The sequence below is a fragment of the Ctenocephalides felis genome, unplaced genomic scaffold (assembly GCF_003426905.1).
Source record: "Ctenocephalides felis isolate EL2017-DRISC unplaced genomic scaffold, ASM342690v1 CF-g0.4_SCAFFOLD_01604, whole genome shotgun sequence".
NCBI classification, from domain to species: domain Eukaryota; kingdom Metazoa; phylum Arthropoda; class Insecta; order Siphonaptera; family Pulicidae; genus Ctenocephalides; species Ctenocephalides felis.
The window spans coordinates 51,519,935-51,525,990 of record NW_020537758.1 but is presented as its reverse complement, the minus strand read 5'-3'; positions in this window follow the sequence as shown (position 1 = coordinate 51,525,990).

Below are 6,056 nucleotides of genomic sequence, written 5' to 3'. Positions count from 1 at the left end.
GCAAATAAATCGTCTTAATTACACGTAGTATGATTTGAATGTATCTAAAATGCAAATTGATAGTTTGAAACCGTTATTAAGGCTTTGAACAAAATATTTTATAATAATGTAACTTGATTTTATCAATAAAGATGATATGAATTAAAAATCTCTTGATAAAATTGATGCCATCTAGTAATAATTTTGAATTTTAATTCTTATTTTTATATAAAATAAATAATAATTTGGAAACTTATTACAAATTATTATAAACATATACAGATACAATTAAAAATAACGTCATTTTAGCAATACAATTTTGCCAAATAAATATCATTTTCATGTGAAATTCCAAAGCAGTTTAGCCTTTTAGACAATCTGTTGTCACAAACTTTTGGTATTTGACTGGGGCGTACAGTTCTGAATGGATGACAAACTTCACTTTATTTTGTTTATTTTCCCGGAATACTTGTAGATATAACTGACATATGCTGTGGTCAAAAATTATCCCAGCACTTGCTATCCCAATTATTAAATAAATATAAGGAAAGCAGTATAAGCGGTGTTTCGAAGTTTGGAACTACATTTCGTTATTTTTATATATCCAGAATGTTCTAAAATACTTATAACTAATCATCGATTATCAGCAAGATGATAATGTTCTATTTTTAAACTCTCTTTACACTAAGAAGTTGTGTGAATTTTTTATATGGTCAAGTGCAGTTTATGCAGTATGCTTCAAACTGCATTTTGTGGTATACCTCCAAATTCTTGAAAGTATTCCTGACTAATCAAATCTACTAATTTCATCCATAATTCCGAAAGTAATATTGTGAAAATTGCATTACTTTTAATTTTTTCCCACTCGAGCAAAATATCTAGAGTAATCTACTTATAGACAGGAGGCATTCATCTAATTATCAGAAAGTGTTTTTACTAAGTATACAAAATTTTATGCATTAACTTTAATTTTCACTTGGAACCATCGAATCTACTTGAGGAATGTTAAAGAGTATCTTGAGAGTTGACGAAGCATCTAGGCTGTGTTCCACGTATAGACAGGAGACATGAATCTAATTATCAAAAAGAATTTTAATAAATATATCCAATGCTCTATAATATATAAAACTCCGTCTTGATAACACTATACAAATTGCATTAATTTTAATTCTGTTCCAGAATTATCGAAGATACTTTTGACACATTCAGGAGTATCCAAAATTTTTACATAACTTTTATGCTGTGGTTAATTTATAGGCAGGAATTGTTCATCTAATTAGCAAAAAGTATTCTACTAAATACATCCAATGTCTTGCTATAAAATCAAATCCTATCTAGCTAACATTAGGCGTAGTTAACTTTTATTAACTTCCCGTAGGGCAAGTTATAGTAATCGCAAAAAAATCGAAAATGAAAATTTGTATATATCTTTACGTTTCAAAACCATCTGAACATTTTTGCATACCTTAGAAAAAATAGATGTATGCGTGTGTGCGTGTGTGCGTGTATGTGTGTGTGCGGATACAAATTTTCGTCGACGATTTCGGAAACACGGATGAAGCGATTTGAATAATTAAAAAAAACATTCGATTCGTATTGATAAGGAGACGTGCTGATTAGTTTTTGACGAAGGCAGGTCTAGTCGTTCCAAAGATATGGAGCAAAAAGTGCCAAAAAACGGTAACTCAAGATCTGATCGAATTTTCATGAAGGCAGGTCTAGCGGTTTCGGAGATATAGTAAAAAAAAAGTAAAAAAAATGCCATTTGGGGGTCAAAAATGATCATTAGGCATCTGCACATCAAATTATCAGATATTTTATAGAGATTTTAACAATAAGTATAAATTTTGTTTACATTCCTATGGGTTCGTACCAATGTTTATTCGTTAGACGGCGACGCGGCTTACGCGCTTCGATATTTCGTCTATTTGCAGTTAAAGCAGTACGATTGCTTTGAAAAAAGTTCAGAATTTCCAAAATATTTCAAAATAAATAAATAAATTTCTTCAAAAATTCTTCTTTTGTCAAAAACTTATAGTTTCTCAAAAATCTAATTTTTTCAAAGTAATTTTTTTTAAAAAATGTTAATCTGTTTAAAAATAAATAATATTTGGTACGGGAAGTTCCAGCAATTTGCCTTAAAGCACGATGCCTCGCGTCCCACTAGTTTTCTCCCTAAATAATCAAACCTATTTGGGACACGTTAGAATTAGTTTAATTAATTACCTAGAAGGTTTACGTAGATGTAAAAGTATTCTATTGATCATCCCTAATCACCTACGAAAAGATAAAATCCCATCTAGATAGCATTATGCAAAATGGCATTAACTTTTATTTTTTTCGGGTATCATCGCAGCTTTTTGAGACAAATTGAGGAATAACTTCAGATTTAGTAAAACATCTATCATGTGCTCCTCTCGTAGTAAAACTAAATCAAAAAGTTTTCTAAACCTAAACCAATATTCTGATATAAAATAAAATCCCATCTAGATAACGAAGCTTTTTGAGACAAATTAAGAAATAACTTCAGATTTAGTAAAACATCTATGATGTGCTCCTCTCGTAGTAAAATTAAAATAAAAAGTAGTTTTCTGAACCTAAACCAATATTCTGATATAAAATAAAATCCCATCTAGATAACGAAGCTTTTTGAGACACATTAAAAAATAACTTCAGATATATTAAAACATCTATGATATGCTCCGCTCGAAGTTAAACTGAATCAAAAAGTAGTTTTCTGAATCTAAACCAATATTCTGATATAAAATAAAATCCCATCTAGATAACAAAGCTTTTTGAGACAAATAAAGGAATAACTTCAGAATTATTAAAACATCTATGATGTGCTCCTCTCGTAGTAAAACTAAATCAAAAAGTAGTTTTCTGAACCTAAACCAATATTTTGATATAAAATAAAATCCCATCTAGATAACGAAGCTTTTTGAGATAAATTAAGGAATAACTTCATAATTATTAAAACATGTATGATGTGCTCCTCTCGTAGTAAAACTAAATCAAAAAATAGTTTTCTGAACCTAAACCAATATTCTGATATAAAATAAAATCCCATCTAGATAACGAAGCTTTTTGAGACAAATTAAGGAATAACTTCAGATTTAGTAAAGCATCTATGATGTGCTCCTCTCGTAGTAAAACTAAATCAAAAAGTAGTTTTCTGAACCTAAACCAATATTCTGATATAAAATAAAATCCCATCTAGATAACGAAGCTTTTTGAGACAAATTAAGGAATAACTTCAGAATTATTAAAGCATCTATGATATGCTCCTCTCGTAGAAAAACTAAATCAAAAAGTAGTTTTCTGAACCTAAACCAATATTCTGATATAAAATAAAATCCCATCTAGATAACGAAGCTTTTTGAGACAAATTAAGGAATAACTTCAGAATTATTAAAACGTGTATGATGTGCTCCTTTCGTAGTAAAACTAAATCAAAAAATAGTTCTGTGAACCTAAACCAATATTCTGATATAAAATAAAATCCCATCTAGATAACGAAGCTTTTTGAGATAAATTAAGGAATAACTTCAGATTTAGTAAAACATCTATGATGTGCTCCTCTCGTAGTAAAACTGAATCAAAAAGTAGTTTTTTGAATCTAAACCAATATTCTGATATAAAATAAAATCCCATCTAGATAACGAAGCTTTTTGAGACAAATTAAGGAATAACTTCAGATTTAGTAAAACATCTATGATGTGTTCCTCTCGTAGTAAAACTAAATCAAAAAGTAGTTTTCTGAACCTAAACCAATATTCGGATATAAAATAAAATCCCATCTAGATAACGAAGCTTTTTGAGACAAATTAAAAAATAACTTTAGATTTAGTAAAGCATCTATGCTGTGCTCCTCCCATAGTAAAACCAAATCAAAAAGTAGTTTTCTGAACCTAAACCAATATTCTGATATAAAATAAAATCCCGTCTAGATAACATTGTGCAAATTGCATTATCTTTTATCTTTTTTTCCCGGAATGCTCGAAGGTATTCGAGACCCGTTAAGGCGTTCCTGACCAGACCCGAGAGATGATGACTGATATATGTCGTGCACGTTTCGCTAACGAACAGAAGCAAAACGATGCAAGAACGATGAGGCAACTTTACCCACATGAGGCAATAACAGTCACGGCGTATGCGCGCGTACAATGACAGAACGCGTCACTTATAAAACTGTCCGTTTCCGCCGAAGACGCTTTCCATTTCATTTTGTGATTTATCAATCAACTGAAATGCTTAACGACGACCAAAGGCCGCGAGCAAACAAATAGTGATGAAACTTTGCGACGAAGTCCACTGGAAAATATGAGGAAATATTGAGGAGTCGGGCAGAATACAATTTTTATAACCTAAACGTGAAATCAACATGTTTTTTCTATTGGCCTTTGCGACAGCCAGTGCTGGATATACAGTAGGGTCAGTCGGGGCTACTGCCCAGGGCGGCAATTTTCGGGGGCGGCAAAATTTGGATAGCAAAGAAAAAATTATATACAATGTAGTTACTAATTCTTTAAATAACATTTTTTTTCTAACAAAATATAATACGATTGCAATGTAAATCTTGGGCTCAAATAACCTATTATTAAAATTTATTATTTTGCCTTGCTTTCCGAACATAAATTATCAAATTAGTTAATATGTCATTATCAAATTTGTCAATTTGGTTAATATAAAGATTCGTAAACGAGCTGAAAGTTTAGGAAAAATATGTTTTTCAGATCTCGAACCCTCTTAAGATGAAGAATTCGTGCACTTCCATACTTACAGCGCCCAAAATATTAAACTAGTGACGCATATAGTAAAATATCAAAACTCAATTACCATTTTTCGAAACGGCTGGTCCTGCCTGTGCCAAAAACGAACCAGCACGTCCCCTCATCAATACAAATCTAATATTTTTTAATTATTCAAGTCGATTTCGAGAACACAAATCAACCGATTTGAATGATTCGATTCCTATTGATAAGAAGACGTGTTGATTAGTTATTGGCCAGGCAGGTTCAACTGTTTCGAAGATACGGGCCAGAATTCCAAAAATGATAATTCAGTTTATGAGGAACGGAGCGTCCAATATCATTAATAAAATGTACAGGTATTGACAAAATGAAGAACTACTCAAATTTGTGAGAGACACGTCTAGCAGTTTCGGTGTGATCCATTTTGGTGATTATTAGACATATGCACATCAAATCATCATCTATTTTATAGATATTTTAATGATAAGTATAAATTTTGTATACATTCTATGGGTTCTGTAACATTGTTTATCCTTTACACTGCGGCGCTTACACGCTTCTATATTTTGTGTCTACGCAGCTGTAGCAGCGCGATTGCTTAAATAAAGTTCAAAATTTTAACAGATTTTACAATATAAAGAAACACAAAATTTTCAAAAAAAGTCAATTTATTTCAAAGTTTTCAATTTTTTTTTTTTTAATTTTCGGTACGGAAAGTTGCAACATTTTTTCTGCAATCAAATAGTTATTTTAATTTTCAAGAAATGTAAAAACTACTTAAGTAAAATTTCAGGGATGGGGCGGCACTTTGTCAGTGCCCCAGGGCGCCAAATTCTAAATTCGGCACTGGCTACAGCGTTTAGTCTCCTGTAATTTATTTTTGCTTCTTTTCTTTTATATCATATAAGATCTTCCATAATTTTTCAATTTTTCAACTCGACCGATCTAACTGCATCTGTATCTGTGAGTCAAGCGTTACCGATTCGGCTGCACTCGCCGCGACATGATCTTTTTTGTATAAAAAAATAAGATAATACCCAAAGTCCTCATTTTAAATCAATCTCTAATTAGTCCGAACTGATATAAATAATTCCATAAATTATTTTTATTTTGCTTTTCTGTAATTTCAATAAATCTCATGACCACCCATTTGCTACGACAGTATTTTCTGCAGAAGTGACACTGCTGTATAGAACAGCTTGTCACCCAGTAGCGCTACTAAACAATGTTTTAAGATTTTTCAATAAAAATGTATTTGAAAACAAAAAAATACTTTTCTATGAAAAATTCAACATAGAGTGATATTTTTTTTAATTACTATAT